The sequence below is a fragment of the Bubalus kerabau genome, chromosome 10 (assembly GCF_029407905.1).
Source record: "Bubalus kerabau isolate K-KA32 ecotype Philippines breed swamp buffalo chromosome 10, PCC_UOA_SB_1v2, whole genome shotgun sequence".
Lineage (NCBI taxonomy): Eukaryota > Metazoa > Chordata > Mammalia > Artiodactyla > Bovidae > Bubalus > Bubalus kerabau.
In genome coordinates, this window is record NC_073633.1 from 32,359,591 (window position 1) to 32,368,799 (window position 9,209).

The window sequence follows — 9,209 nt, forward strand, 5'->3', positions numbered from 1 at the left end:
GGCCACCTCATGCGAAGAGTTCACTCATTGGAAAAGACTGTGATGCTGGGAGGGATTGGGGGCAGGAGGAGAAGGGGACGACAGAGGATGAGATGGCTGGATGGCATCACTGACTCGATGGACGTGAGTCTGAGTGAACTCCGGGAGTTGGTGATGGACAGGGGGGCCTGGCGTGCTGTGATTCATGGGGTCGCAAAGAGTTGGACACGACTGAGCGACTGATCTGATCTGATCTGATACTATTGTCTTTGCGTACATGTATGCTCACTTGTGTCTGACTCTTTGTGACCCAATGGTTTCTCTCCTGTAAGAAGATACTCTCTACACTACACTTTGTAAACTTCTTATCCCTTGTTTCTCTTTCTCTGTCATATTTAAGACAGTCTTTTAATGCCATATTTCCATGCACACTAATTAGAATGGTCTTGAATTTTTGCATAGCTTTCAGAAATATCAAGGGTTTCTTCCCCAAGGTACATTTTGAAATTTCCGAACTCCCTATAGCATCAAAATGATTAACTGCTACCGAGTCTTACAACTATGGAGGTGCCCTCTTTGAGGTAATATTTAGGTAGTCACAGACCCACAATCATCAGGGTCTACAGTTTCCTTTGAGTTAAGGAAAATCGTGTTCTGGACACAGATATGTAACTGTAATTAATAGAAATCTCCAAATATTGAGAAAAATGATAGTTATTAATTTAACTCTGGAAAGAATCTGACAGAGATTATGGAGAGAAATCTCTCAAAGCCTATAATAATTAATAGTTACCCTGGAAATGGAATTATACTTTTGGTACTGAACAGGAGAGAAAGAATGACAACACAGTTGAAGGCCTGGCATCAGAGAACATTGGGATTACACTTAGTCATGCTATTTCTCACTCTGAAACTCCAACAGATTGCACTGAGAGCCAAACTCAGAATAGTAACTTATTTCATTGGTTATTGTGAAGATTATTTTAGACAATGTGGAAATTTCTATCATATGAGAGGTATTCAGAGAGAGAGTGACAGGGAGATACAAAGAAACAGGGAGGTTTAGTTTTCCCATGACCTTAAAATTAGCAGTTCAAAGAATAAAATGAAAATTTTTTTCAATTCTTATTTTTAATTTTCCTAACTTTTGATTATTTTGTGAATTCTGCTCTAACTCATTTGATTTAACAGCTATACTCTTAGAGTTTAAAATTACATACTTATTTTATATAATTATTTTAACAGTATTATTAATATAGTTTTATATAGCAGCAATATGTTGCCCTTTCTATTTTAACTAAAATAACATTGACAGCCTATTAAGCTAGTATTAGGTGAAAAAGCAGGCATATGCTTTTATTCTTTGATATAACATACACCACCTACAATCTATTTCTTTTTCACTGAAGTGCGCAAAAGTGATCACAGTTCATAGTAAGAAAATATTCAATAAATTTCTGTTTACCACACTGGAAAAAATTAAAAGCCCCTCCTACATCTATAGCTTTCTAATTCTATTTTTATCCTTGGTACCTGATAATTCTGTGGATTTAAACAAAAACAGTCTCATCAATAGCTTCAATTACAGACAACAGGGAGGGTAAACCCAGACTAAACCTCAGGTCCACAGCATTGAATTGATCATAATTCTTGATTCATAGTATATTCAACATCTTTTTCAATGGTCATTTTGAATTTTTATGCTTGTTTATTCAATAATAAAACTATACCTATAAAAACATGACTAGTATATGACCTAAACAGTTAATAATATCATACAGCTGATAATGTGTGCACACTCTTCCTGATCCTTAGCCTCCCACAGTTGGAGTTACTTATATCATTTTTAATAGATAGTTATATATAGAATTTCCTACAAAATACAGCATTTTTATATTGCTGTTTACTTTACAAAAATTAGGCTAACCACTTTTTTCTTCATTATGGTGTCTCAAAAAGCTATATATCTGTCATTTTATATAGTTGTATCTTATATGTTATGATTCTGAATAATATTTCATTGTCCTGTTTATATGCATAATTATAAATATCTCTATATGTACAGTTGTTAGAATTTATCTTGAGCATACACATAGGACTGAAATTGCTGGACCATAGGATGTGTGAGTATTGAGCTTCATAAGAAAAGCACAAATTTTTTTCCAAAGTGATTATGTAAGGATAAGCTTCCATCACCAATAAATAAGAAACTTGCTTGATTGAGAAAAAATATTTTTATGTCTTTTCTTCGGATAAAATTAGAATAAACTGAATAAATGGAAGAAATAACCAATTTGTGGTGCCTAAATTTATTTTGCTCGGGCTGTGTAACTCATGACAACTCTAGGCCTTCCTCCTAGTGACATTTTCTTCACTTTATTTAATCACCATTTTGGGCAACGTCTTCTTTGTTTTCCTAATTACTGCTGACCTTCATTTCCATTCCTCAATGTACTTCCTGTTAGCCAATCTTTTTTTCATTGATCTATGGCTTTCAACAGTAACTACTCCTAAACTGACCTCAAACTTTCTCAAAGCAAACAAGACCATCTCCTTTAGAGCATGCATGTGTCAGATTGTTTTTGTTCCTCTTTTTTTTTTGTAGGGGGTGCTGCTTGTGTCTATGGCCTATGACTGTTATGTGGCCATCTGCAACCCACTCCATTACTCTAGCATCATGAACACACAAATGTGCATTCAGCTAGTGATGACACCATGGATCATTGGCTTTGTGCATTCAATAAACCAACTAGCTATAATTATACAGTTGCCTTTCTGTGGACCCAGAGAATTGGATAGTTTTTTCTGTGATATTTGGTGATCAAGCTAGCTTGCATGGGCACTGATATTCTTGAAATGTTGATAAATGCTGACAGTGGGGTACTTGGCCACCATCTGCTTCATTCTTTTTTTTTTTTTTTTTTTTTTAAATTTTATTTTATTTTTAAACTTTACATAACTGTATTAGATTTGCCAAATATCAAAATGAATCCACCACAGGTATACATGTGTTCCCCATCCTGAACCCTCTTCCCTCCTCCCTCCCCATTCCATCCCTCTGGGTCGTCCCAGTGCACCAGCCCCAAGCATCCAGTATCATGCATCGAACCTGGACTGGCAACTCATTTCATACATGATATTTTACATGTTTCAATGCCATTCTCCCAAATCTTCCCACCCTCTCCCTCTCCCACAGAGTCCATAAGACTGTTCTATACATCAGTGTCTCTTTTGCTGTCTCGTACACAGGGTTATTGTTACCATCTTTCTAAATTCCATATATATGCGTTAGTATACTGTATTGGTGTTTTTCTTTCTGGCTTACTTCACTCTGTATAATAGGCTCCAGTTTCATCCACCTCATTAGAACTGATTCAAATGTATTCTTTTTAATGGCTGAATAATACTCCATTGTGTATATGTACCACAGCTTGCTTATCCATTCATCTGCTGATGGACATCTAGGTTGCTTCCATGTCCTGGCTATTATAAACAGTGCTGCGATGAACATTGGGGTACTCGTGTCTCTTTCCCTTCTGGTTTTCTCAGTGTGTATGCCCAGCAGTGGGATTGCTGGATCATAAGGCATGTCTATTTCCAGTTTTTTAAGGAATCTCCACACTGTTCTCCATAGTGGCTGTACTAGTTTGCATTCCCACCAACAGTGTAAGAGGGTTCCCTTTTCTCCACACCCTCTCCAGCATTTATTACTTGTAGACTTTTGGATTGCAGCCATTCTGACTGGTGTGAAATGGTACCTCATAGTGGTTTTGATTTGCATTTCTCTGATAATGAGTGATGTTGAGCATCTTTTCATGTGTTTGTTAGCCATCTGAATGTCTTCTTTGGAGAAATGTCTATTTAGTTCTTTGGCCCATTTTTTGATTGGGTCATTTATTTTTCTGGAGTTGAGCTGTAGGAGTTGCTTGTATATTCTCGAGATTAGTTGTTTGTCAGTTGCTTCATTTGCTATTATCTTCTCCCATTCTGAAGGCTGTCTTTTCACCTTGCTAATAGTTTCCTTTGATGTGCAGAAGCTTTTAAGGTTAATTAGGTCCCATTTGTTTATTTTTGCTTTTATTTCCAATATTCTGGGAGGTGGGTCATAGAGGATCCTGCTGTGATGTATGTCAGAGAGTGTTTTGCCTATGTTCTCCTCTAGGAGTTTTATAGTTTCTGGTCTTACGTTGAGATCTTTAATCCATTTTGAGTTTATTTTTGTGTATGGTGTTAGAAAGTGTTCTAGTTTCATTCTTTTACAAGTGGTTGACCAGATTTCCCAGCACCACTTGTTAAAGAGATTGTCTTTAATCCATTGTATATTCTTGCCTCCTTTGTTGAAGATAAGGTGTCCATATGTGCGTGGATTTATCTCTGGGCTTTCTATTTTGTTCCATTGATCTATATTTCTGTCTTTGTGCCAGTACCATACTGTCTTGATAACTGTGGCTTTGTAGTAGAGCCTGAAGTCAGGTAGGTTGATTCCTCCAGTTCCATTCTTCTTTCTCAAGATCGCTTTGGCTATTCGAGGTTTTTTGTTTTTCCATACAAATTGTGAAATTATTTGTTCTAGCTCTGTGAAGAATGCTGTTGGTTGCTTGATAGGGATTGCATTGAATCTATAGATTGCTTTGGGTAGTATACTCATTTTCACTACATTGATTCTTCCAATCCATGAACATGGTATATTTTTCCATCTGTTAGTGTCCTCTTTGATTTCTTTCACCAGTGTTTTATAGTTTTCTATATATAGGTCTTTAGATTCTTTAGGTAGATATATTCCTAAGTATTTTATTCTTTCCGTTGCAATGGTGAATGGAATTGTTTCCTTAATTTCTCTTTCTGTTTTCTCATTATTAGTGTATAGGAATGCAAGGGATTTCTGGGTGTTGATTTGATATCCTGCAACTTTACTATAGTCATTGATTAGTTCTAGTAATTTTCTGGTTGAGTCTTTAGGGTTTTCTATGTAGAGGATCATGTCATCTGCAAACAGTGAGAGCTTTACTTCTTCTTTTCCAATTTGGATTCCTTTTATTTCTTTTTCTGTTCTGATTGCTGTGGCCAAAACTTCCAAAACTATGTTGAATAGTAATGGTGAAAGTGGGCACCCTTGTCTTGTTCCTGACTTTAGAGGAAATGCTTTCAATTTTTCACCATTGAGGATAATGTTTGCTGTGGGTTTGTCATATATAGCTTTGATTATGTTGAGGTATGTTCCTTCTATTCCTGCTTTCTGGAGAGTTTTTATCATAAATGGATGTTGAATTTTGTCAAAGGCTTTCTCTGCATCTATTGAGATAATCATATGGTTTTTATTGTTCAATTTGTTAATGTGGTGTATTACATTGATTGATTTGCGGATATTGAAGAATCCTTGCATCCCTGGGATAAAGCCCACTTGGTCATGGTGTATGATCTTTTTAATGTGTTGTTGGATTCTGATTGCTAGAATTTTGTTAAGGATTTTTGCATCTATGTTCATCAGTGATATTGGCCTGTAGTTTTCTTTTTTTGTGGGATCTTTGTCAGGTTTTGGTATTAGGGTGATGGTGGCCTCATAGAATGAGTTTGGAAGTTTACCATCCTCTGCAATTTTCTGGAAGAGTTTGAGCAGGATAGGTGTTAGCTCTTCTCTAAATTTTTGGTAGAATTCAGCTGTGAAGCCGTCTGGACCTGGGCTTTTGTTTGCTGGAAGATTTTTTATTACAGTTTCAATTTCCGTGCTTGTGATGGGTCTGTTAAGATTTTCTATTTCTTCCTGATCGAGTTTTGGAAAGTTGTACTTTTCTAAGAATTTGTCCATTTCTTCCTCGTTGTCCATTTTATTGGCATATAATTGTTGATAGTAGTCTCTTATGATCCTTTGTATTTCTGTGTTGTCTGTTGTGATCTCTCCATTTTCATTTCTAATTTTATTGATTTGATTTTTCTCCCTTTGTTTCTTGATGAGTCTGGCTAATGGTTTGTCAATTTTATTTATCCTTTCAAAGAACCAGCTTTTGGTTTTGTTGATTTTTGCTATGGTCTCTTTTGTTTCTTTTGCATTTATTTCTGCTCTAATTTTTAAGATTTCTTTCCTTGTACTAACCCTGGGGTTCTTCATTTCTTCCTTTTCTAGTTGCTTTAGGTGTAGAGTTAGGTTATTTATTTGACTTTTTTCTTGTTTCTTGAGGTGTGCCTGTATTGCTATGAACTTTCCCCTTAGGACTGCTTTTACCGTGTCCCACAGGTTTTGGGTTGTTGTGTTTTCATTTTCATTCGTTTCTATGCAAATTTTGATTTCTTTTTTGATTTCTTCTGTGATTTGTTGGTTATTCAGCAGCGTGTTGTTCAGCCTCCATATGTTGGATTTTTTAATAGTTTTTCTCCTGTAATTGAGATCTAATCTTACTGCATTGTGGTCAGAAAAGATGCTTGGAATGATTTCTATTTTTTTGAATTTACCAAGGCTAGCTTTATGGCCCAGGATGTGATCTATCCTGGAGAAGGTTCCATGTGCGCTTGAGAAGAAGGTGAAATTCATTGTTTTGGGATGAAATGTCCTATAGATATCAATTAGGTCTAACTGGTCTATTGTATCATTTAAAGTTTGTGTTTCCTTGTTAATTTTCTGTTTAGTTGATCTATCCATAGGTGTGAGTGGGGTATTAAAGTCTCCCACTATTATTGTGTTATTGTTAATTTCTTCTTTCATACTTGTTAGCATTTGTCTTACATACTGCGGTGCTCCCGTGTTGGGTGCATATATATTTATAATTGTTATATCTTCTTCTTGGATTGATCCTTTGATCACTATGTAGTGACCATCTTTGTCTCTTTTCACAGCCTTTGTTTTAAAGTCTATTTTATCTGATATGAGTATTGCTACTCCTGCTTTCTTTTGGTCCCTATTCGCATGGAAAATCTTTTTCCAGCCCTTCACTTTCAGTCTGTATGTGTCCCCTGTTTTGAGGTGGGTCTCTTGTAGACAACATATGCAGGGGTCTTGTTTTTGTATCCATTCAGCCAGTCTTTGTCTTTTGGTTGGGGCATTCAACCCATTTACGTTTAAGGTAATTACTGATAAGTATGACCCCGTTGCCATTTACTTTATTGTTTTGGGTTCAAATTTATACACAATTTTTGTGTTTCCTGTCTAGAGAATATCCTTTAGTATTTGTTGGAGAGCTGGTTTGGTGGTGCAGAATTCTCTCAGCTTTTGCTTGTCTGAAAAGCTTTTGATTTCTCCTTCATACTTGAATGAGATCCTTGCTGGGTACAATAATCTGGGCTGTAGGTTATTTTCTTTCATCATTTTAAGTATGTCTTGCCATTCCCTCCTGGCCTGAAGAGTTTCTATTGAAAGATCAGCTGTTATCCTTATGGGAATTCCCTTGTGTGTTATTTGTTGTTTTTCCCTTGCTGCTTTTAATATTTGTTCTTTGTGTTTGATCTTTGTTAATTTGATTACTATGTGTCTTGGGGTGTTTCGCCTTGGGTTTATCCTGTTTGGGACTCTCTGGGTTTCTTGGACTTGGGTGATTATTTCCTTCCCCATTTTAGGGAAGTTTTCAACTATTATCTCCTCAAGTATTTTCTCATGGTCTTTCTTTTTGTCTTCTTCTTCTGGGACCCCTATGATTCGAATGTTGTAGCGTTTAATATTGTCCTGGAGGTCTCTGAGATTGTCCTCATTTCTTTTAATTCGTTTTTCTTTTATCCTCTCTGATTCATTTATTTCTACCATTCTATCTTCTAATTCACTAATCCTATCTTCTGCATCTGTTATTCTACTATTTGTTGCCTCCAGAGTGTTTTTAATTTCACTTATTGCATTATTCATTATATATTGACTCTTTTTTATTTCTTCTAAGTCCTTGTTAAACCTTTCTTGCATCTTCTCAATCCTTGCCTCCAGGCTATTTATCTGTGATTCCATTTTAATTTCAAGATTTTGGATCAATTTCACTATCATTATTCGGAATTCTTTATCAGGTAGATTCCCTATCTCTTCCTCTTTTGTTTGGTTTGGTGGGCATTTATCCTGTTCCTTTATCTGCTGGCTATTCCTCTGTCTCTTCATCTTGTTTAAATTGCTGAGTTTGGGGTGTCCTTTCTGTATTCTGGCAGTTTGTGGAGTTCTCTTTATTGTGTCGTTTCCTCGCTGTGTGTGGGTTTGTACAGGTGGCTTGTCAAGGTTTCCTGGTTAGGGAAGCTTGTGTCGATGTTCTGGTGGATGGAGCTGTATTTCTTCTCTCTGGAGTGTAATGAAATGTCCAGTAATGAGTTATGAGATGTCTATGGTTTTGGGGTGACTTTGGGCAGCCTGTATCTTGAAGCTCAGGGCTGTGTTCCTTTGTTGCTGGAGAATTTGCTTGTTATGTCTTTCCCTGGAACTTGTTGGCCCTTGTGTGGTGCTTGGTTTCAGTGTCAGTATGGAGGCGTTTGATGAGCTCCTGTCAATTAATGTTCCTTGGAGTCAGGAGTTCCCCTGAGTCAGGGATTGGACTTAAGCCTCCTACTTCCAGTTATCGGTCTTAATTTTACAGTAGTTTCAAAACTTCTCCTTCTATACAGCACCACTGATAAAACCTCTACGTTAAGGATGAAAAGTTTCTCTACTGTGAGGGTCACTCAGAGAGGTTCACAGCGTTACATGGAGAAGAGAAGAGGGAGGAGGGAGTTAGAGGTGACCCAAATGAGATGAGGTGGAATCAATAGTGGAGAGAGTGGGCTAGCCAGTAGTCACTTCCTTATGTGCACTCCACAACTGGACCGCTCACAGATGTTCACGGAGTTATACAGGGAAGAGAAGAAGGAGGCAGGAGACAGAGGTGGCCAGAAGGATAAAAGGGGGAAATGAAAAGGAGGGAGACAGATCCAGCCAGTAATCTGTTCCTTAAGTGTTCTCCACTGTCTGGAACACACAGAAATTCACAGAGTTGGGTAGAGTAGAGAGGGGTTAGGGAGGAGATACAGGTGACCTGGTGGAGAAAATGGAGAGTCCAAAGGGAGAGAGAGCAGTCAAGCCAGTAATCTCGTACACTAGTGAAAAATGGGTCCTGAAGATTGGGTTCTTAAAGGTACAAAATTGGTAACAAATACATAAAAACAAAAATTAGAAATCTAGAGTAGAGTTTGGAATTTCAAAAATGCGATGTTAATGAAAAGGAGAAGGAAAAGAAAGAGAGAAAAAACGAACAAAGAAAAACAAACAAGGTCGTGAAAGTAATAAAGAAACTACAGGT

The 9,209-nt window shown here is 36.9% G+C and overlaps 1 pseudogene; it reads left to right on the plus strand.

Annotated features, from left to right (window-relative positions):
• The first annotated feature begins 540 nt into the window (after positions 1–540).
• On the plus strand, positions 541–7,571 carry LOC129622076 (olfactory receptor 4K15-like; annotated as a pseudogene).
• The last annotated feature ends 1,638 nt before the right edge of the window (positions 7,572–9,209 follow it).